Here is a 26,265-nt window from a genome sequence, read left to right as displayed (position 1 = left end):
CCGTTATTTTTTAAAAGTAATTTAAATATTTAACATATACAGGGTGTCCCCGAAAATAGTTCCTTAAAGGCATAGGTAGAAGGCATCATGTAGAGCAAAAAAGTCTTGTAAAATTTTTTTCTAAATTCCACTGTTTGGGCAAAAAATCAAAATACATTTTGGAATGCAAATTTAAATCTAACAACTATGTGCAGTACAAAAATCTAAATAAAGACAGTCACAACTTTAGTAAACATTATTGCACGTTTTCTGTTGTATTTTCAGTCGTAAACTTACGAATTAAACCATAGTAGATAGTTACTTACTTATTATGTTAAAGTAATAATGTATTTAAAATTTCCAGCTTTAATCCAAAACATTAATTAATTCAGATAATCGCAAATGCTATATTATTAAAACAAGAAATAGTTATTTTGCCGATATTAAGTAGATACATTAGGGTGAAAAAACGTCTCGTAAAAACGGGATTGTCCCGTTTTTTAACGATCGTACCGGGGGTCCCGAAAAAGTCTCCTGGGACGCCCAAATTTCCCGTATTTACGTTGGCATTATTAGAACATAATATATGTGAAGTTGGGTTGATGATTTTTGTTGCGTCTCTCTTCGATCCATCCAATAATCCTTTAACATATTCAAGGACATGCTGTCGTTGTATACACGTATTGTTATGGAGTAAATGACTTCATTGCAGTCATGACCGTGAATGTGTTAAGTGGATAATACGTATGGTTTGTCTATAGAAAATTTAATATTTTTCAGCAAAGGAATTAAAAAGATTGAAACAAGTACAAAAAGTGTCATGGAAGTTATTGATGTATTGGAATCTATTCTCATAGTTTTGACCAGAAGAAAAAAGGAACAGTTCTTATCATTTAATGTAAAATCCATTTTTAAGTGTGGCAGTATGATGCAACAGGACGAAATTAACTTAGAACTGAAGTTAATGATTTTTATGAAACCTGGAAACTTACTGTATCTTGAAAAATGGAGCGTACTTTTCTCTACTTTCTAAAAGTTTAAGTGGGTGCTTTGAAGGAGATTCCTTTAAAGAAATTATGAAGAAACTATGTGTTATTCGAATGAAAAAACCATTCATAGAAATCATACTTTGCTACTTGATCAACTTGCACCATTAGGGGATTTGGTAAGTGAAAAAAATAAAGAATGAACTGATCAAGATAAACTACCTCAGTGTCACGAAAAATGGGTTTGTTTTTTAAAACGCATACCAAACCAGGAATTTTTAAAGATATGCCAGTACCTATGTGTTTGCAATCCCTGCCCTGAGCATTCAAAGGACAAAGGAAAGGAACAATATGGGAGTGGATACCCTTTCTGTAATCTTGTAGGTAGTTATGCACAGTTGCACCAACAGACTGTAAAACAACAACTGATTTGCTAACCGTCAATTCGACGATTTAAATCAATGATCAATGATTATTTTTCAAACGAGTTGCACCATTCTAAAAAACTGTTGGTTTACAAACCGATAATGTATAATAAGTGGCAACATCGAATTAGTACAGATTATTTCATTTGAATCCGAGTTTGGTCTGTCAAAGATTATTGTCAAAGAAAGCTTTGTAAGGTTATGTTATGAAATTGAATTGCCAAAATAAAAACAGTCGATTATTCAAATAACCGCAGAAAATGGGCTGGTTACTTTTGACAGTTCAGAAACTGTCGGTTCCAATTGAGTAATAATTGGTGCAACATATTTTAAAATAAACTGACAATCCAAATAAAAAAACCAATCGTTTATTTGTTGGTGCAACTGGACATATTTTAGTCTACAATTTAAAAATGGACAGTTTTAGTTTTTATAACTTTATATTGGAAAAAGAAGAGGTTTTAAAATTGGCTGGAACGAAAGAAAAATATCCCCAATTAAAATCCTAAAGATCTTTTGATTCCTAAAATTTTAACTTTGACCAACAATTTAATCTTGTTTAATTACGTTTTCAAGTACCTATGTTATAATAAATAAGTATTCATTCCAATATTGTTGTTTTAAATTAAATTACATATTCATAGGAAAAATGAAAAGGATTTATAGGTCACAAATTAGCTAAAAAAAAAAGAATGTCTCAATAATTATGTCTCCATACAGGCGCTTCAGTCGGACACAACTTTAGATGGAGTTCATCGCCCCAAACCCTTCTTGGATATTAGTACCTGTTTTTTCAAGTTTATGATTTGGTCACCCTAAACTACATAGATATCGACGACCTTGAAATAAGGTTGGATTATGCTAAAAACCTTAAAGATCACAAACGATAATATTGAACAGTGCTTTGACTGCGGACGGCGACGTTGTCAGATTAGTTAAATTTCTGTAAATAAAAATTCACGTATATGGAAAAAAATGTAATTTATTTTTTGGAAACGGTTAACTTTAGAAAAAAATGTTATAGGACTTTTTTGTTCCTAGTTGTGAATTATATTCATACCTTGAAGGAATTTACTATTTTCGGTGACACCCTGTATATAAATACATAAAATTCTCCGGTCGCAGTGTTTGTTGCCATACTCCTCCGAAACGACTTGACCGATTTTTATGAAATTTGGCAGATATATTCGACCGGACTCGGAGTAGGTTGTTATCTATATTTCATATCCGTACGTCATAAGGGAGTTGCCCATGACGCTGTACCTCTCACTATAATGACGCGAAAAATACGAAATTAGGTAGGTAGACTCTGTACAATAAATATATTATACACGGCTCACTAAAATAATTAGTTACGCCCCTGTACTACTGATTACTTAAAATTCAAGTAGTATTTATGTAACCTTTCTGGAAACTCCAGGTTATTGTTGAGACTCGCATTTGAACCCCTCGCCGGGGCAGATCGTCAAAAGCTTCCTAACGAGAATCATCTCTAATCTATCGACGCTCCCGCTATTCGTAAAAAGGCCGCATTTTACCGGCTTTTTTTGCTATCGTTTTATACCGCTCAGATAATTCAATCTGCTCAGTATTATCGACGATGATTTATTTAGCGTATTAGTGAGTGCCTTACAAATGAACCAAATGGATTATGGAATTCAATCAGAGCTCTGATGTGACACGTCATCAAGGAATAAAACTGTAAGTACTCTACATGTATGTGAACATAACTTATTAGTCGTGATACTGTATGCATTTTGAACCATATACCTCTCGTAGCAAATATTCTTTGTGCCATTTATGCAGATAATACTTTAAATTACATATGAAAAATCGTTATCTACTCTTAACCAGCTTACCTATGGGAATATACTCTATAACCGTACAATAAGTATAGGTTACTATTGTTAAGGATACTTTACGTATTGCCTAAACATTTCTGTTCCATCGAGCCGTATCATATTAATTATTTATTAATTAAATCCTCAAGGTCCTTCGTATTTGCATATTTTGATAATCTCTATTCTGAGAATAACGGTTTTTCATTTATAGTGTCTTTCTGTTGCATTTGGAAATTTCCAAGCCACGCCGCCCCGGCACAAAAATAAAATATTCCTCTCTTTCTGCACTCAAATTCTCAGTATTTAACCCAGCACGTCTCTACAATAGCTGGTAGGTTGTTAAGCCCGGTCTACACGTGCAATTTCAGAAACTACTTGCTTTGTTCAAATAAAGGAGTCGTTTTGTTTGTATGAAAAAATATTTGCATATATTACATTATTTTATTTTCGTAAATATATTTTTCTGTTTATAGTATACAAAAAGTGTACTCATTTCTTGGCTGATAGTACGGGTGTTATAATTTTAACATTGTTTGTTCAACCTTTTGATTTAAATTAAATTTATAATTTTGAATCCGATTAAGCCTGGTTCACAGGTTACAAAAATTATTAAAAATAATTTTGTTTTCTTGCATAAATTGTAAGTTTTTGCTACATTTAGCTTCGCTTAAGCTCATTTTACACTTCTAGAAAACTATAGAAAATAAATAATTGTTTTTTCCTTCAATTTAATTAATTTAAATACTTGTTAAGGGTGTCTCACACTTGCTGAAAAATACCCATTTTGGAAAATTGCATATATTTTGAAATTTTATAGTTTTGCATTTCATATACTAATCTGCGCTCATACAGGGTGATACTATTAAGCCAATCTCACACTATTAAACGTGTAATATATAATATATTGTACATATTCTCTCATTTTCGCATCGATTTATAGGTTTAGACATTTGCAAATAATCTATCTAATCTCACATTCTCGCAACATGGCTGACCGATCAAAATATAACCGACAGAGGCTCACCGCAAAACTTGATATAACCAAGTTGGCTGATTCGGTTCCCACAACTCTTAATTCTCTAAACAAATATAAAATTCGTGAAATAATTTCACAACTCAAACATTCTTACGGACTTTTCCGCGATGCTCAAAATGTGCTGGAGACGATCCCCGAGGAACCTACCCCCTCTACTGATTCCTCTGTGGTTTTTGATAAATATTTGGATACAATTTCTCTATTGGAAGAAAGGTTAGAGGTCATTGAAAGTTCTAATGTGACTGCTACCCCCTCCCTCCAATTTGACCCTAATTCTTCTCTAACCTCACAGTCTATGGCTAGGCAACGAACAGTAAACCTCCCTCGTATTCAGTTAAAACCATTTAGTGGCTTAGTTACTGAATACAATTCATTCATTGAGACCTTTGATACAATAATAGGATCTGATACTACATTAAGTGATCTGGAAAAACTCATTTACCTCAAAAGTTTTCTAACTTCCGAGCCTTTGACGCTTCTCGAGCATATCCCACTCACAGGTGACAATTACAAAATAGCCCGGGATAACCTGACACAAAGGTACGCCAACTCTAAATCGCTTATCAAAACTCTCATCTCTCAAATTCTTGATGCGCCTCCTATTTCTGGAAACGCAAATCACTCACAATTAAGAAATTTTCATACGGTCATGTCAAATAATTTCAAGGCCCTATTGAACTTGAATAGGCCCCCTTCAGATCTCTTGCATTTACTTCTCATACATATCGCTACTCAGAAACTCGACGCACCTACCATTAGGGCTCTTGAGTTCCAATCCGGTGGTAGCCAAGCTACCCCTGATTTTGTCCATTTTCTAGGGGAAATCGAGACACGCGTTGTTCATCTTGAGAATATTCAATCTCAATCAAAACCAAAATCGACTACTACTTCCAGACACTCTTTACACCTAGCCTCAGACACTTCTACCAGTAACCTTTCGCCTCGCTTAGGTCCTAAGAAATGTTCCTATTGCAACGACTCTCACTCGATCTACTCTTGTCCTCAGTTCAAGCAGTTGAATTCTAAAGAACGTTTTAGTTTTGTCAAACAAAATAAATTTTGTATTAATTGTCTTGGGTCTCACATGCTCGATCAGTGTAAATCCAAATTCTCTTGCATAGTTTGTAAATCTCGTCATCACACGTTGCTCCATTTCGACAAAACGGGTCATAGTAACCCTTCCGCGGCTGTTGGCCAACACAACTCAAATAATCATAATAAAACCGCTATCTCAAATAACTCCCATACACAGGGTAATTCACAACAGGGGCCCTCACATGTTAGAGCTCCTGAAACGGAAGTTAATCTTCAAAATTCGACTCCACATTCAATGGCTCTATCTGCAGCCTCGCTTGATAATCATTTGGTGTTATTAAGCACACTCCAGGTCTATCTTGTCGCTCCTAGCGGCAAGAGGGTCTTCGCAAAGGCACTTTTAGACTCGGCCTCACAGGTTTCATTTATTAGTGCTGACCTCGTAAAGGAACTGTCACTCACCACTAGAGATGGAAAATTACGGATCAATGGAATTAACTCCACCTCATCCTCGTCTCAATCTATTGTAGATACAACAATTTTCGCTGTCGCTAACGACGTTCCTTTTGACATCTCGTGCTCTGTACTCCCAAAGATAACAAATCCGCTTCCTCAAATTTCTATTTCGGCGAGCAAACTAAACATACCCTCAGAGATACCATTAGGTGATCCGATGTTCCATGTAACATCCCCAATTGGTATCCTGCTCGGTGCAGACCTGTATAACGATATCATTCAACCTGAAATAATTCGTTTGGGAAAAGGTCTTCCCGTTCTTCAACGCACTCTACTCGGGTACACGATATCAGGGTCAGTTCCAGACTTTGCTCTTAAGTCGAAAAATACTAAAAAGGCTTTGGAATTTTATTCAAACTCTCTCGTTACTTGTTGTTCTCATAACACTCCTTCCGCCGTAAATGAGCCGGTAGTGTCCAACGAGGAACTATCCGATCATTTACAAAAATTCTGGGAGCTGGAAGAAGCCGCTCCTCAGAACACCGATCTCATTAATGATCACCCCGCTGAAATTAATTTTGTAAAACATGTTAATGTTCTCCCCAATGGACGATATGAGTCCACACTCAATCTCAAACTCCCTATCGAAGATATAGACATGGGAAATTCGTTTCTCTCGGCAAAAAGACGTTTTCTCAGTCTCGAGAAACGTTTTCAACTCAACCCTGATTTATTGGAAAAATATCAGGACATTATATCGGAATATCTCAATAACGGACAAATAATTCAAGTGCCGTTAAAAATGCTAAATGACTCAGGTAAACCTAATTACTTTCTCCCTCACTTTCCCGTTTTCAAATCCAACTCTACTACTTCCACTCGTATAGTTTTCGATCCAAACAATAAATCGTCTACGGGAATCTCCCTCAGTGACGTCATAGACAAAGGTTATGTCGTCCAACATGAACTTTTTGACATTCTCGCTAAGTTTCGTCAGTTTAAATTCGCACTAGTAGGCGACATCAAGGCTATGTTCCTACAAATCGCCATTTGTCCCACTGAAACATTTCTGTTAAATTTTCTCTTTAGGGACAATATTCAGCAGCCTTTACGGTGCTATCAATTTCAAAGATTACCCTTCGGGCTCCCAAGTAGCCCATTTATCGCTCAAAGAGTTATCAAGCACATCGCTGACAACAACAAACATACCCACGAACTTGCTACTAGTGTTCTGCAAGAATCTATCTATATGGATGACCTGATCAGCGGTGCTGACAGTCTTCATGAATTAAGTTGTCTTTTCGAACAATTAACTTCTTTGCTAGAAACCCATGGTTTCCTCCTCCACAAGTGGAACTGCAGTTCTTCAGAATTTCTGTCTCAACACAATTTAAATCCCGTCTCTGAAGTCAGTCTTAACTTCACGGGATCTGATAAAGTCTTAGGCATATTCTGGGATTCAGAACGCGACCACTTTTCGTTTAAAACTCCTATCTTCAAATTGGCTAATGTTGTTACTAAACGTACTATTCTCTCCTACATTGCTACTTTGTATGACCCGCTAGGATGGTTATCCCCTGTCCTTGTGAACGCTAAGCTCTTGATACAGGAAATATGGTCCCAGAAATTGGACTGGGATCAACCCATTGACTCACCCATCATTATGAAAAATTGGCAAAACCTCTTATCGACATTCAAAACTATAGAAGAGGTCAAGGTACCTCGATGCTTACTTTTACAAAAGAAAGTTGTTGATGTTCAATTAATTATTTTCACCGACGCATCGGAAAAAATATACAGCACTTGTGTGTATCTCAAAGCGACATACTCAGACTTTTCTGTATCGTCGCGGCTTATCGCTTCTAAAAACAAAATTTCTCCGCTAAAAAATAAACTCACCATCCCCAAATTGGAACTTTGTGGAATAGTGTTGGGAGTCACTCTGGCTCATAGACTTTTTCACATCTTCAAGAAAAATTTGAGTATATCTTCATCTCATCTCTTTGCTGACTCTACAATTGCCTTGTCTTGGATACTTTCTAAAAAACACATTTGGAACATTTTTGTACAAAACAGAATTCAAAAGGTCAATTCCTTGTTGGAAACTTTTCCTTGTGATTTCCATTTCGTCAGAAGTCACGAAAACATCGCTGACCCCGCTTCCAGAGGGATAAATGTCTTTGATAATCCCCAGACCACCGAAGACTGGTTATGCGGACCTAGCTTTATTAGAGACAATCCCATCGATTTTTCTCTTCATCAAATTCCTCATTTTCAGGATGATCTTCCTGAATTAAGGAAGTTAGTTGTCTCAAACATAGCAACAAATCACGAACTCAACGACACCTTTGAAAATCTATTCGCTAAATCTTCTTCTTTTCGTAAAATTCAAAGAATTGTCGCTTATCTTTTTAGATTCATCAGTAATATTAAAAAGAAAATAAATAACTCTCCACGAGATACGGATATATTGACGCCACCCGAAATGGAGATCGCTGATCACGCGATCATCAGGTATATCCAAAGTATCTACTTTAAAAAAGAGATTCTTGAATTGAAAAATGCTAAACTCGTGACCAATAAAGCCATTCGTAAACTCAACCCCTTCCTACAACATAATGATGGGCTGATTCGTGTGGGAGGACGTCTCCGACACGCCCCCATATCGTATAATCAAAAACACCCCATTCTACTTCCTTCTAAATGTCGAGTTGTAGAACTAATCTTGACTCAAGCTCATCATAAGTTATTACATTCAGGCGCGCAAACAGTACTTTCGTATGTCAAAATGAAGTACTGGCCAATTGACGGATTAAGACAGATTAAACGCTTAATTCGTAAGTGTGTAAACTGTTTCCGATTCATGACACCCAATTCTGTTCAACAGATGGCAGATATGCATCCCGATCGTGTACTCCCCACTAGACCCTTCCAAGTCGTCTCAGTGGACTATGGGGGGTTCTTCTTAATTAAGTCCTCACATTTGAGGAAGGCACCGCTTTACAAAGCATACGTAGCCTATTTCATTTGCATGAGCACTAAATGTGTTCATATCGAACTCGTCACAGGATTAAGCGCAGAAGCCTATATTCTTACTCTGAAAAGGTTTATTGCCAGAAGATCCACGCCCAGTATTATTTGGAGCGACAATGCCACAAATTTCCATGGGGCAAAAAATGAAATGCGCGAATTCTATGATTTTTTCTTAAATCAAAATAATTCGGAACAGATTAAGGAATTCTGTACTCAAAACTCCATAACTTTCAAGATGGGTGTTCCCCGCAACCCCCATCAATTCGGCCTCCATGAGGTAGGAATAAAGAGTGTGAAGTATCACCTCTATCGAATTATAGGAAATTCCCACTTCACCTTTGAAGTGTTTAACACAGTATTATGCCAAATCGAGGCTATTCTAAATTCGAGACCCATCACTAGGATGTCGTCTGACGCCAATGACTTCGCTTTCCTATCTCCAGCTCACTTCTTAGTTCAAAGAAGTTTAACCGCGCCCCCTGAACCAAGTGTTTCAGAGATACCTGAAAATAGGTTGAATCTTTTTCAGCGTATTAGTAAAATTCAACAGCAATTTTGGAAATTGTGGAAAAAAGACTATCTTTGCCTCCTGCAGCAAAGAAATAAATGGACCGACCCTACTGACCCTGTCAAGATCGGGGATTTGGTTCTGTTGAAGGAGGATGGTACTCCTCCACTCTTATGGCCAACTGCCAGGGTAATAGATGTATTGCCTGGTAAGGATGGTCTAGTTCGTACTGCCAAGATTCACACTACTCACGGTGATTTTCTTCGTGGTATTACGAAAATCGCTGTGATTCCCCTGGAAGATTAAAATCTATCCCTAGGGGGAAAACTTATCGTTTTCCTCCATTTTATCGTTGTTACCCCTTGTGTATATAAACTCTAATTTCTTCAAACATTTCTTATCGTTGTGCACATCTTTGCCAATCCCCTCTCTTCGAGGTGATATAGGCCATCTCTCTCGCCTGTCGCCCCCGGCAATATGTACAATAAATATATTATACACGGCTCACTAAAATAATTAGTTACGCCCCTGTACTACTGATTACTTAAAATTCAAGTAGTATTTATGTAACCTTTCTGGAAACTCCAGGTTATTGTTGAGACTCGCATTTGAACCCCTCGCCGGGGCAGATCGTCAAAAGCTTCCTAACGAGAATCATCTCTAATCTATCGACGCTCCCGCTATTCGTAAAAAGGCCGCATTTTACCGGCTTTTTTTGCTATCGTTTTATACCGCTCAGATAATTCAATCTGCTCAGTATTATCGACGATGATTTATTTAGCGTATTAGTGAGTGCCTTACAAATGAACCAAATGGATTATGGAATTCAATCAGAGCTCTGATGTGACACGTCATCAAGGAATAAAACTGTAAGTACTCTACATGTATGTGAACATAACTTATTAGTCGTGATACTGTATGCATTTTGAACCATATACCTCTCGTAGCAAATATTCTTTGTGCCATTTATGCAGATAATACTTTAAATTACATATGAAAAATCGTTATCTACTCTTAACCAGCTTACCTATGGGAATATACTCTATAACCGTACAATAAGTATAGGTTACTATTGTTAAGGATACTTTACGTATTGCCTAAACAGACTCCTTGTTAGTAGTAAAATTTTTTCTCTAGCGCAGTCGGTATCCTAAATACAATATCTATAGCCGTAGAAATATTCTGAGGACAGAAGAAGAACGAGCGACAAATTTCATAGAAGAGAAGTGGAACATTTTAACTTTGGAACTCCAATTGGACAAAATATGAATTTTTTAATTTTGCGAAATTTTCAAAAAATATCACTGAACGGAACTTTTCTGACGAAGCGTAAGTAGGTGAAAAATTCTGAGCACACAAAAAGAACAATAAGCAAATTATAAAATTTTATTTAATTTTAATTAATTCTGTTTAATTTATTTAATTTAAGTATTTTATTTATTTTCGTTTATATTATTTTATTTCATTTTTTAATTCCATTTATTTTTTTTTTAATTTTATTTATTTTTATTAGATTCTACTTACTTTTATTTAATTTTATTATTTTTTTTTAATTTATTTATTATTTTTATTTAATATTTTTTAGCTTTACTTAATTGTATTTAAATTAGTATGATTTTATTTATTTGTGTTTAATTTTATTTATTTTTATCTAATTTTATATTATTATTTAATTTTATTCAGTTTTACTGATTTTTGAATTGAATTTTGTTTAGTTTTATTTAATTTTAGTTTAATTTTACTTTATATAATCAACACCTATAGAGTTGGAACCACCCCGAACCCAATCATTAATACAATGTTGTTTTGAATGTAGATAAAATAAAGCTGTTATATTCATTATAAGATAAACAAATTTAAGATTGTAACTGTTACACTACAAACTTTTAGTAGAGGATACGATATAAGGTCGATTTGCACCGACCTATTTAATGGATAACAATTATTGGATATGTAATGTACCATGTTAACAATTACAAAAAAAAAGGGTTGCCCGATTTAATCTTGTTCTGACTATAATTAATTTATAATTAAAAAATGACATTTTTTTATGAATTTAAAAAAAAATCGACCCGGGCAGATATTATATCAAATTTTTTGGGTCATTCTAAACAAAAAAGGTCTTTTGTAATTTTTCTCTAAAGTTGAACGTTTTCGAGTTATAAACAATTTAAAACTAAAAAGAGAACTAAAGATGACAATTTTCAAGGCTCAAAAACACAAGTAAAAAATATCATTTTTGTAATCATCAAGTAACTAAATTCAAGTTCAAACCTTTTTCTATCAGATATAGATAAGAATTTTAGCCATGTTTTATTCTAAAACATATTTTTTTAACTATTAATGACGAAGGTTTCTTATGGGGAGACGGGTATTAACAACTAAAAACCAATGTTTCAGATGAAATAACTCCAAAAAACTTATCAGGAACTGATAGAATAAGGTTTTGACTTGAATTTAAGTACTTCGTAATTTCAAAAATGATATTCTATACTTATGTTAGTGAGCCTTGAAAATAGTCATCTTTCGTTCTTTTTTCAGTTTTAAATTGTTTATAACTAGAAAACGATCAACTTTAAAGAAAAATTACCAAAGATCTTTTTTGTTTAGAATGACCTAAAAAATCTGAAATAATATCTGCCCGGGTCGAAATCTTTTTAATTTATAAAAAAATGCAATTTTTTAATTATTAATGAATTATAGTTAGAACAAGATTAGATCGGGCAACCCTTGTTTTTTGTAATTGTTAACATGCTAAATTACATATCCAATAATTTTAATCCATTAAACAGATCGGTGCAAATCGACCTTATATCGTATCTTAGACTATTTATTTTGTTACTTCTAACATCATATGTGTAATTAATTAAAAATAATAATAATAATAATAATAATAAGAGCTCAACTACAAGCTATACTGGGACCGCACTGTGCTCACAGATCAAACAGTGGCACATAATAGACCAGATCTCGTACTAGTTAATAAATTAACAAGACAAACAACACTAATTGATGTGGCGATACCTAACAACAATAATCTACGTAGTAAATTTACTGAAAAGATCGCCAAGTATAGAGATCTGGAAATTCAAATACGGAGACAATGGAGAATGCAAAGTACCCAGACGATACCTATTGTTATGTCTACTACTGGAGTCATTCCGAAGACCCTCTTCGAAAGCATAAAAAAGCTGGGTCTCAATGAACATATTTATAAGACCATGCAGAAAGCTGTACTACTTGCGACGGCCAGAAGTGTAAGAAAATTTTTGGGAGATACACCTGCATTCCAAGTCACCTAGGGCTCGATAACACGGAAAGAGTCCCACCAGAGCTTAATCTTTTTGATACCGTAGGTATCTGGGATGAGTCAATTTTCCCCTCAGAGGGAGTGTGAGCCGTATGGCTAAATCTGGATAAGAGCTCATTCACATCGAGCATTTTTTGTTTATTAACCCGGCACCTGCCACGTGGGGTGCTACCAGCACCCCATAACACATTTTCATCAAATATTTGGTATTTCAAATTTGTTAACCCTCCTGTGCGTCATAGTAGCTTTCAATAATACCGGGTGTCCACTTATATTTTCCCCCATTTTAACTGCACATAACTTCTAAACGGCTCAAGATAGAAATATGCGGTTTTCGCTGAAATGTTTTATTTTAGTAAAAGTTTTTTCTGAATGAACTGAATTTTTTATATCGCTTTCAAATACGAAAAGAAAAATGGCGGATTTTTGAAAAAAACGTTGTTGACTTTTTTTAATGGAACACCAGTATATTTTTTTGTAAATTGAAAGAAAGTTCATTCACCTATCCAGCGATATAAAGTTTTTTAAAATCGGTTGTCAAATCACTGAGTAATTAATTTTTAAAATGAGAGGTGCAACGTGGATATCACATACCTAAATAACATAACTAAGCAAATGTATATTATGTTATGTGATTTCCACATTGCATCTCTCATTTTAAAAATTAATTGCTCAGTCATTTGACCACCAATTTTTAAAAAAATTATATCGTTGGATAGGGAAATCACCGTTTTTTCAAGTTTTTAGGAAAATGACCATTTTTTATGTCGCTTATAAATAAAAAATGGCGGATTTTTGGAAAAAAAACGTTGTTGACTTTTTTTATTGAAACACCCAGTATATTTTTTTGTAGCTTGAAAAAACGGTCATTTACCTATTCAGCGATATTAAATTCTTTAAAATCGGTTGTCAAATGACTGAGCAAATAATTTTTAAAATGAAAGATTCAATGTGGAAATCACATAATGTAATATCATTTTGCTTAGTTACATATGTTATTTAGGGATGTGATATCCACGTTGCACCTCTCATTTTAAAAATTAATTACTCAGTGATTTGACAACCGATTTTGAAAAACTTTATATTGCTGGATAGGTGAATGACCTTTCTCTCAATTTACAAAAAAATATACTGGGTGTTCTAATAAAAAAAAGTCAACAACGTTTTTTTCAAAAATCCGCCATTTTTCTTTTCGTATTTGAAAGCGATATAAAAAATTCAATCCATTCAGACAAAACTTTTACTAAAATAAAACATTTCATCGAAAACCGCATATTTCTATCTTAAGCCGTTTAGAAGTTATAGGCAGTTAAAATGGGGGAAAATATAAGTGGACACCCGGTATTATATAGCATAGATCTGTTTGTGTTTGAAGTGGTTATTTAGTGTCATTCTGAAATTGTAGCTCTAAATTCGAATTGGGGTGTCATCATCTGGCAGTAAAATTTTTTTGTTTTTGATAAACAGGTTAGATTTACATTTTTTTATTGTAATAACTGATCTAAATTATTAATATATTCTCTATACTCAATAAATTTTAATTGTCTTAGATATTTTACATCACTTCATTTATTATGGGTTGGTACTTGCTAATTTGCTTATAACACCTTTTTAATTTTATTTTTTAACTTGTATAATATATTAGTAGCTAATAAGTTAATAAAACATGTTTTTTATATTCTTGTGTAACTCAACACATTATTTTGTTTATAAACAAGTAGATCACAGAAAATTTTTAAGGGATGCTGTGAGCACCCCACGTGGCAGTTGATGCCTTGCAAAGCCACGTGGCAGGTGCCGGGTTAATTACGAATTCCTTTTGTTTATTTTAAGTTTATTGTATACAAAAGTTTGTTTTTATCTATTGAGGCAGTACAAACTCTGCCGGGTCAGCTAGTTGTTAAATATTTGGAAATAATATTTTTATGTCAAAACTATATTCTTGATATTTTTTGTTAGGCCTGTTCTTAGATATTGGCAATATATTATTCACGGTAATGCAATGATCTGAAGATGCAGGACATTATTGTATTATTTTTAACTTAAATTTCTTTAGTTTTTTAAGCCTTTATTTACTTCCTTAAGGCTTTTCGACTCATGCATTGTTTCCCGTTAAGGTCTTTAATTCCATTGAATAGGATAGAGTAACATGATTCAACATTAAGGGAACACATTTATCTGCCTTTTATTTGTAAAAAAAATTAAGTTTTTGGCCTTCTTGCGTATACGAGACTAGTTTGAATATCGTTTGTATCACACTTAGTATAGAGAGTCTTTATTTAGAAATTATCTTTCATCTTGTACCATGAGCCGAAATCGTTTTGAGCTGATGCTTAGAAAATGGCACTTCGCACATAATTCAGATTACGAAGAAGGAGAGAGAATCCATAAAATAAAGACATTGGTAAAAGCATACCGACAGTTTTAAAAGTGTTCACAGGTCTTGTAACTTAATCAGATGTCATAATAGGCTGAAATTCTTCACCAAATTTCAAAATTTCCATTAAAAATTTCGCATATGTCCTCCAAAGTTTTAAAGCCGTTTAAAGACGGGATCTGATCTAAAACATGAATATTTCAATGTCCGTTAGAAAACCGTAAAACTATGGTTAAAGGTGTAAATTCTCCCTCCGTTAGTCGCTAGGATAAACGGAGCATCAAGAGTCGCTACGGTGTCAGAGACCGACAATTAAAAAAAATAGTTATTGCTATAAAATTCGTACAAATATTTTATATTGTGTATAGGAATGGCTGAAAAATATTTTTGAAAAGGTTTTATTGAAAAACAACAGATATAAAATGAAAAACCGCTTTCATTTTCACTTCCCTCATCGTCAAAATAATTTTCATCGTCGCTAGGAACCATTTCCCATAATTCCATTCCAACGTTTTTGTTCGGCTTCAAGGGACATCTATAAGTAAGACTTGACCAAAACTTACCGATAAAATGCAATAATAAGATGCTAAATCTTTACCTGAACTGCAAGTTATGCCAAATAAGTAACAACCACACCGTTAGTCGCTACGGAGTCTTGCACCGAAAATAGCTATAAAACTCGCACAACTGTACCCAAGTAGGTAAGAATGTACAATAACACGAGGTTAGTTGATAGGAAGAGGTACAGAAAGTGGCGATAGAAAAAAACAGTTATTTTGTAAATCCCGAATGAATAATTCTGTCGTCGGTGTGTGACACCGATAGCGACTAACGGAGGGTTAACAATAGGGGCTTTCAACGAATCAACAAAATTATAGGTAGCTACTAAATTGGGATACAAATTCTAATAAATATAATATAAGTAAATACAATTCGGATTTCCCGGTAAACCATCCTTCCTCATTTTAACATCCTACAATTATTTTATAACGGCGCACGTTAAACACTACAAGTAGTTTGTGTAAAGATGGGGTATTTTCTAAGAAAAAATGAAAAGGCAGTAAATGAGCCGTCTCTCTTCAGGTAGTTCTCGAATTAATAGATAGGATAGCCTGTGCGGGGAAATGTTTTGTGTCGAATTAAAAAATTAAATATTTTTTTAGGACTTAAATGTTTTTAAATAGGCACAAAATATTCATGTTTCTTTAAAAATATGCAAAATTTAGTAAAGTTCTCAAATATGCGAAATATGCATGCAATATGCATTTATCATAAAATCCGCTCCCTAATGATGACGATATGCCATAACGCTGGAAAATATTCAATTGATTTATTGGATCAGATTTCCAGTTATAATTTTACAAAAAAAATTTTTTGTTTAAACAAAGATTGTTTAAATAACTATACAGCATCCAAATAAGAATATTTGTATTTAGAACGTTAATAGTACACATGTGGTAAGTTTTCTAAAAAAAAATTTCAGCATAGGAAAAATATGTGTTTTTATTTTGTTGTAACTAAATTAATTTATTATAACAAAACTAAAGCATATTTGGCATTTGGTAATGAGTTAGTTACGTGGCTCTCCTGGAGTCAATGCAGATTAAAGACAGATTGAAGAAAATTGCTCGATTGGAAGCCGAGAAATTGACTTGGAAGTCGAGAAAATGACTATTGAGAAATATAGACTTGACTATTGAACGGCATACAGCAAGACAACTAAGCATTATGGTATAAGGTACTATATGTTTTAGGAAGCCGATCACCTCTAGTTCTTAATAGGGGAGACCGGGGCTCGTTGGCGCACCGGATTGGTTGACGCTGTGCGATTTTCTTAAAACTAAGAAACTTGGCAAGCACGCATTTACACAAGTTACAAGGCTCCCCACAAAGCGCACTCTCGGAAGGTAGTTTCAGTTTGGCGCGATAACTAATAAAGTGTACAGAGCGTTTTGTAGTTTTTTTACAGTGACGAGTAAATTTTTATTATCATACATTTTTTATTCTAGAAATCCCATTTTTACAGATAATAATTCATTCTTTGTTTTTTACTGAAGCTGGGAACTACTACTATAAGATACAATGATTATATTTTCCAATAATTAATTAATATAGAGTCTATTACCATAAATATCCAAATATGTGCTCTGGGGTTGGTTGAGACAATCGATTAGGGGCTGGTTGACGCATGCGTCAACCTTCACCGAATATAAATATAGCTGCTCTACTGATTTAACATTTTGCTTTAGGAAATGCGTTCTTTTAAATGGAAGTCCAAAAATGGTAAAACTACACCAGATATTATGTTAAGAGCAGTTAGTGAGGTAAAAATATACGGAAAATACCTAACAGGGACTGCCAAAGAGAGAATCTTCAGGTTTTAAAAATCCCACAAAACTGTCAAACCAATCCAATGAACAGCTGCAACCAGAGTATTTTAAGGCAATTGATGCTCACAAAAATATTGAAAGATATTTGAGCAAACCTGATGAAATATCAAATTTGTGCTCAAAGGAACAAGTGCCCTTTTGAAGGTAATCTTACAACAAAAATCAATGCAAAATCAAAAAGAGAACTCTCCTCCGCTGAGTCTGTTCCTTTTGAAACCACAACCAAAAGCATCGGCTAGAAATCAGGGTGCCAAATATAAAAGAAGGTAGCGAGAGGCAGAAATTTTAACCGACACTTCAATAAAAAAAGCTCTTGAAGAAATGTAAAATAATAGTAAATCTCTAGAGAAGCTAAGAATCTCTAAAAATCTAAAGAGAAGCATTTGCCCAGATAAGAAAGCAGAATCAAAGAAACGAAAAAAGAGGAAAGTTGTTAAAGACATTGACTCCGAGGGTGAAGAATGATGATTATGTCTGTTTTGTTTAGACACGTATCAAGATAGCGCTTCATAAGAAAAGTGGATACAATATAGTAGTCGCAAAAAGTGGGCACACGAAGCTTATGCTGGTGATCCTGGAATTTCTTTATTTGCATAAATTGTAAAAGCGACTAACTATTTTTATATAAGCGACTTTTCCAATAAATAAAAAAACGATTTTTCACTTTTATTTTATTCAAAATTTTGTTGCACTTAAAAGAAAAAAATATTTTATGCTGTTGGTTTTATACCTAATTAATTATTTGGGTTAAATTTAGATTCTAGAACTTTAAATACACCAGTGTTTTTCATGAATAATGAGGTTGTTGTTTATTATTTTGTTGTTTTGTTACTTTATAATATGGGCGTCAGCCAACTCCGTGACGGGGCTGGTTGGAGCACAGTGACAAACATAATTCTTTTTCAAATTGAGCATAAAGTACCGTCTGTAAGGTGTTTATTTTTACAATATCTCTTGGACAAGGGATTAAATTTTCATATATTGAGAAAAAAAATGTAATAAATCTTTTAATTTAGCATCTACGTACAAAAATGTAAAAAATGCGTCAACCAGCCCCGGTCTCCCCTACTGGAGAAGTACTGCAACTAGTTTTATATTTCTACCTACAAACCATTCCAAATGCGATTTTTCGACAGGATTACGCAAGACCTGATATTGCCCGTGAAACCATGGAGTTCATACCAGAATATGGTATAGAGACTTTGGAGTGGCCATCAAGATCAGCTGATTTGTCACCCATTGAACATATATGGAATATGGTAGGTCGAAACCTAAATCGATTGAAGTACATATCTGGATAAGTGTCCCGCAATATTATATAAACCATTTAACTCGATCAATCAACTATTCAACAACCACAACCTAGTACTTGTAAAAATCAGAATAGAGCTACAAAGAAACAGGAAAGAAGACCCTGTTGAATGTGAGACAAGAATAAAGGTAGAACCGCTACGAGACTTGTCAACACGAGATCCATACCAGAGAAGACTGCAAAAAGTACTGAATGAAAACTACATAACACCGGATGAAGACATAGAAGAAAGTTGGAGGAAGATCAGAGATAATATCAAAATGGCGGCAACAGCAGCACTTGGAGAACGTAAGATAAGTAAACATATATACGAAAGAAAAGGTTCTGTGAAGAAATAAAAATAAAACGCCAAGAAAAAAATAAAATCTTCCTAGAATACAAGTCCAGAAGAAGGAGAAGAACATATTATGAAGAATATAAAAGAGTACGGAATGAATTAAACTCAATAGTAAGAAGGAAGAAAACAGAACATTGGGAAGCATTTTCAAAAGAGATGGAGCACGACTTTTATAGGATGCAAAAGGAAATGTGGAAAATGATAAAACGTCAAAGAGCAGAGATGAAGAAATTGATAGAAGTAAAACATATTGATACAAATACATGGACAACTTACCTAAAAAACCTCTATTAAACAGCTAATCTAGAAGAAGTGGAAACACCAGGATTAGAATCGAATGAGCAAACAGAAATTAAAAGGAAGATATAAAGAACGCCTTAAAAAAGATGAAAAATCGAAAAGCTCCTGTGAAAGATGGAATAGCTAATGAATTTTTAAAATACGGAGAAGATAGACTTCACAAAGAACTGAATATCCTAATAAGTAAAATAATAAATACAGGAAGAATTCCAGAAGAATGGAGAACCACTCAAATGATAGCGTTATTTAAGAAAGGTGATAGGGCAGACCCCAGTAACAATAGAGGGATAAATTAACTGAGCACTATACTGAAACTCACAACAAAAATACTTATGGAGAAAATAATGGCGTGCATAAATATATCGGATAAACAACAAGGATTTAGAAGTGGAAGATCATGTAACGATGCAGTTTTTGTAATAAGGCAAATAGCGGAGAAATCATTAGAATATAACAAACCAGTATTTTTCTCTTTCATTGACCTAGAGAAAGCGTTTGATAGAATCCAATTAAAAGATGTGATACACCTAGTATATGACAAAAATTTACCACTGGATATCATAAAACTGATAGAAACCATAATACATGTAAGAAATAAAACAGAAATTAAAGTCAATGGAACCCATAGAAACAAACACAGGAATCATGCAAGGAGATTCAATAAGCCCTCTACTGTGTAACATAATGTTGGATGCAATAATAAAACAAGTGAAGAAAAAAGAGGGTATGAAATGGGCAATAGAGAGATAAAAATACTCTGTTACGCTGATGACACAGTGTTAGTAGCAGAGTGCGAAGACGACCTGCAAAGAATATTGCACGAGTTCAACATTAACGCAAAAGAAATGAATATGAAAATATCAGCCCAAAAAACAAAAAGCTTAGTAATTGCCAAAGAACCAATAAGATCCAAATTGGAGTTGGACAATAAAATTATACAACAAGTAATGACTTTCAAATATCTGGGAATTAATCTATCAGCCGACAACAATATCGAAAAAAAGGTAAAATACCAAATAATTAAAGCCAGTAGAACGGCCGGATGCCTAAACGACACAATTTGAAAAACAAACACCTAAGATTGGAAAGAAAGGCCCGAATATATAAGTCAGTTATGACTTACACGGTCGAAACAAGACCAGATACAAGCAAAACACGGAGACATCTGGAAACCAACGAAATGAAGATCTTACGAAGGATTGCTGGAAAAGGACTACAGGATAGGCTAGGAAGGGAGGAAATCAGACTCATATGTGGGGTAGACAATATAAACACCTGGGTAAAGAACAGAAAAGAACAGTGGAATGAGCACATAAGCAGGATGTCTGAATCAAGGATAGTAAGAATAGCCAGGGACAGTTTACCGTTAGACAGGAGAAGTATAGGACGCCCAAGGAAAAGATGGAATGACAACTTAGGGGCAGAATGAAAGGCACCGTTGAAGAAAAATAGGCAGTACTGCCTATATAAAAGAAGAAAAGGAAAGAAGAAGAATAATTCGATCAATGCGCGATATAGTAACTGAGTGTATAGAAAATCAAGGAGGAGCCACTTATTAATTTTTTGACGAAAATGACGTTGCCAATTTTGTTAACAGGTTCACTGTCCACAGACCACATATGCTCTGTGGACTAAAAGCACTACCAGTTCACAGACCATATGTGGTCTGTTCGTAGATACAATTTTCAGGTGTTTATAAAAGTGGACGTGAGGAGAATAGCCTTCATTAGACGTGAACTTGACAGAACATATCCCATATATTATAAATAGTGTTGGGACAAAGAGAAAAAATGTGTAATTTTATCGTAATTGCGATAAATGTAATACCGAAACTAAACACCTAATATTTTATTGCCTTTTCACTTTTACCGAACTAAAAAATGGATATGTAAGATAAAATAATATACAATATAATGAAAAGTAAATATTTATTGAAAAAGAAAAAGTATCGAAAAAAAGTTATATGTTCAATGTACTTTTTGTAAACATTGTAGACAATACGGCTTGGTACAGATGTTGCATATTTGTGAAACTCTTTCGGCTTTATTAGTGCCAGCTGCTGATGTTTCTCCTTTTTGACGAAATTCATTATAGCATCCGGGACACCTACGTCTAGTAATTTTTCCATCTCTTCTATCCAGCGGTTTAAGAAAATGCTGTACTTGTGACGTGGACGGCGTAGGTATGGCAGGTGTCTGGACAACGTTTATACCCAAAAGATTTTTCACAATACTCATTTGGGCCTGCAATATTGTACATTTATTTTGCTGGTTCAATTTATTGAACAAATTTATGATATCCACTCCAACCAGAAAATCGACAGCAACTTTTTTGTACCAGGTGAAGGTCTTGCGAATTGGTAGCTAATTTCACGTATTTTGTTGTCTTAGAACATAAAGACGACCTAAGTTTATCGTAATTTATGAGTTGTCTATGCCATTTCTTATTTGATACAGGGAAAAAATGGATAAAATGAGGAAAGTGAGCACATACCACATATGGTCTGTGGACTCACGAGACAACTTCTGGTCAGTTTTGTTCTATAGAGTCCACAGTCCATATGTGGTATGCTTTAAAACAAATATCTTTTAATCACATATTTATATATTTTACAACATTATTTATTTATTTAAAGCCAGAAGATATCAATTTTTACAAAAACGTAACTGGACTTATGAGCAATTTCCACTCTAAAATCTGGACAGTGAACCTGTTAATAATATTATCAAATAATAAGAATCTTATAATGTATTCCATAAATAAATATTTAAAAAAATAATATTTGTCCTTCTAGGTTTTTTTTACCATCACTATTAAATATTTATTATCCATAAATGAATTCACCCTAACTGCGCTAAAGTAATTCGGAAACCTACTCAATCTTTATGTTACGTGTTAATCAGAGTGCAGGAGTTATCAGATATCCTACAGTTTCCCACTTCTCACTATATTAATATTGCTAAGTACACATCACAAGCTACTTAATCACATGACGGGCTATTCCGCAGCCAAATTAATTTCAATATCTACTTCCCTTCGGGATCTGGTAAGGAAATGGCAAAACTAGGCTCTTGATAGATTACTGTAATTTCATTCCATTTACAACAAACACTAATTACTAAAACCAGCGACACATATTTTGAACATTTGTAATTGATGTCGAGGACGCGCTACAATAAATTTACATAAATTATCGCTGTTACTACTTCCCCGCTCATTTTAGCAATGAGTTGGTATGGTTAATGCTATTAAATTATATATACGAATCACAAAAGCACGAAAAGAATTCAATTCTGGCCACGGTTATCAAATTTCAATTTTGTAGACATATATTTTATACAGAATGTTGAAATTCAACTTCTTCTTAGGGTGCCTGTCCGTTACGAACTTTGGGGATCATTCTGGATATGATGACTTTGTTAATTGCTATACGGAATAGTTGTGTTGAGGTCTTTCTATACCATGCTCTCAGGTTAGCAAGCCACGATATTCCTCTTCGTCCTGGGGGCCTTTTTCCTTCAATTTTACCTTGTAAAATGCACTGGAGTAGCTCGTATCTGCCTTGAATTCTCATTATATGCCTTAAGTACTGCAGCTTACGACCCTTCACGATGTTGACTAAATCTGCGGTTGTGTTCATCCTCCGTAGTACTTCTTCATTGGTGACTTTGTCTGTCCATGGTATCTTCAGGATCCTTCTGTACAACCATAGCTCAAAAGCCTGTTTCGATTGAGTTTCCGCCTTCAATGTCCACGTTTCTACTCCATATAGAAGTACTGAGTACACGTAACATTTAAGGAGCTTTATTTTTGTTTTTAGAGTGATGTCATGGCTCTTGAACACAGAGCTCATAGTCAAGAATGCACTCTTTGCCTTTCCGATGCCACATTTAATCTCTTGAGTATTGTCCCACGACTCATTGGTTATAGTTCACAAATAGATTTATTGTGAGACACGTTCAATTCTCATTTGGTTCACATACTGATTTACTCCAGTTATGTTTTGCTTGCTGATGATCATTAGCTTGATTTTACTGGTGTTTATATCTAGTCCATATGTTCCACTGGTTTCAGTTATTTTATTCATTAAGTTTTGCAGCCCTTCTATGGTATTGAAAAACACTATTGTATCATCTGCTTATCGCAAGTTACTGAGCTTGCCTCCATTTATTGAGATGCCTTCATCAATATGTTTTAGAGCCTCTTCAAAAATGTGCTCTGAGTACAGATTGAATACCAGCGGTGAAATTATGCATCCCTGTCTCACTCCCCTTAAGATTTTGACCTGATTTGAATATTCTCCATCTATTCGGAGCACTTCCGGAGTGCTCTTCAGCACTTCCATCATTTGTTCATGTCGGACTCTATCGAAAGCCTTTTTGTAGTCAATCAGGCATGCAAAAACACCCCAGCTGATATCTCTACATTTCTGAATCAACACCTGCAAGCTAAATAAAGCCTCCTTCGTACCAACGGCGTTCACAAATCCAAACTGATTGGGCGCAATTTGTTCTTCGCATTTTCGGTAAATTCTGTTATGGATGACTTTTAAAAACAGCTTGAGAATATGGCTCATTAGGCTTATGGTCCTATAGTCATCACAAACTTTTGCTCCTGGTTTTTTGGGCAACGGTACAAACTCAGATTTGAGGCAATCTGCTAGTATTTTTCCTGCCTTGTATATAGTGTTGCCAGGTCCGATTTGTTTTTAATCGGTACATAAGCAAAAACAATTCGGGATTTAGGGTTGTAGATCGGGACAAATAAACAACAATAGCCCAGTAAATTACCATTTTGGAGTGTAATTTTCAGAGTCAACTCCGAATTGCATGAAAATCTGGTTTTAGGTTCTACTTACTGTCTACTTCAAAGTTGAACTTGTACCGTTGGCTGCTTTTACTTGGGGGCGACAGTTACAGTTACCCCTTCTCGGGGTAAAAAAACGTGCGTTTAAAGTAAGTCCCAAAATGGATCAACTGACTAACTCTAAAAAACTTGTGTCCTATATAATTTTTAAACTAAGTCACTACTTTTTGAGTAATTTTATTGAAAAAAATTATCTTGGCAAAAATGTAGCTTTTAAAAAAGCAAAAACATTGTATGTTCAGAAAGTCTATAAAACCATTAAAAGCAAAGTTGTAGCACATCAAAAATACGTTCTTATTCGTCAAATTCCAAATCGAATTTTTCAATTTAAAATAACCAAAAAATTAAGCAATTTTCGGGCAAAACCTATTAAAATTTTTTAAAGTGTTTAAAAAAAAATTTAATATTGTTTATATAAATGTCTCTAACATTAAAACTTAGCGAGTTACGCTCAAAATAAAGTTGGTCCCTTTTTTTGGTAAAAAAAATCGTGAAAATCTCCTCCTATTTAGCACCGCAAATAAAATTAATTGTAACCGCTTTACCATCTACTCTATATGTGTATTGTTTATACACTTTGTAAAGTTTACCGGTTGGAAGTGCTAACGTTGAAAAAAATTGGTTTTATAGTAAAAAATTTTTTTCTAAAATATTGGAAAATGCTCTTTTTTCATAATAACTTAAAAAGTATTAGGGATACAAAAAATCTCTAGGAGTAAAAAGTAGGTAGGTTTTGCTTTTATAAATATGATAGATTCATTTTGTTTTTCTGTAAGACAAAAATTGGTTAAAATATGGCTGTTCATATTTTAGTTTTAATTAGTGACTCGTTCAGGCCCTTTTAATCATGTAAAAAATACATAAGTAAAGTAAACTGTTTGTAAAGCGGTAACGATGAATTTCATTAGGGGTTCTAAGTAGGCTTTTATTTTGACGATTTTTTTTTACCAAAAAAGAGGAGTCGACTTGATTTTGAGCATAACTCGCTTAGTTTTGATGCTAGAAACTTTTGGATTTTCCCGAAAAGTGCTTCATTTCTTGGTTATTTCACGTTGAAATATTTGATTTGGAATTTGAAGAATAAGAACGTATTTTTCATGAGCTACAACTTTGCTTTTGCTGGGTCTATAGACTTTACGAGTTTACAATTTTTTTCAGTTTTTTATATTATGCTACATTTTTGCTAAGAATATTTTTTTCGATCAAATACTTACTTTTTGAGTTATTTGTGAAAATCGTCTGAAAACGTGATTTTGTCGAAAAATAAACATTTTCAATCGTAAATAACTCGAAAAGTATTAACTAAGTTAAAATTCTATAGAACTAAACTTGCTTAGAATTAGTCAATTTATCATCTCCGGACTTATTTTAAACGCGAGGTTTTTCAGCCCCAACTAGGGGTGACTGTCACCCCCCGAGCAAAAGCAACCAACGGCACAAGCTGTCCAAATTTTCATACAATTCGTAGTTGATCCTGAAATTTACACGGTATCGCCATATTTCCCGTTCATTTACTGGACTACAAGGTGTTTCTATAATCTGTATTTAATCCTACATTTTAATAATAATCAGACGAAATTACAAAAAAATCGTAGATTAAGTACTTAAATTATTTATTTTTTATTAAAATTATATTTTTCATTCGATTTTGCCGCTTTTAGGAGTGTCTTGTTTTTATAACATAGTTAGAAAATTCACTGCAAGTCCTCCTGAAATTGGTTTTCCTTACAAATCGGTACGCATCACCAGACCCCTGAAAATCGGGACGTCCCGCGCAAATCGGGACACCTGGTAACGCTACTTGTATATGTCATTAAATATTTCAACTATTATTTTTATTTGTGCTCCATCTAACAGCTTTAGCAGTTCTGCAGGTATTTCATCAAGTCCCGGAGCCTTTCCATCCTTTATTTGTCTATTACACTACTCCATGAAGTTAACGCACTATCTATGTACAAAAACAAAAAAAAATCGATTTATTGGTGGTGTAAACTGTAGTGTTTTGGCAAAGGTTGATATGACCGTTTAACCTAATTTTTCAGGAGAGTAGGTATTTTGAAAGTTTGAATCATGT

The sequence above is a fragment of the Diabrotica virgifera genome, chromosome 4 (genome assembly GCF_917563875.1).
Source record: "Diabrotica virgifera virgifera chromosome 4, PGI_DIABVI_V3a".
In the NCBI taxonomy this organism is placed as follows: Eukaryota; Metazoa; Arthropoda; class Insecta; order Coleoptera; family Chrysomelidae; genus Diabrotica; species Diabrotica virgifera.
The sequence above is the reverse complement of the archived record's forward strand: the minus strand, read 5'-3'. Positions refer to the sequence as shown.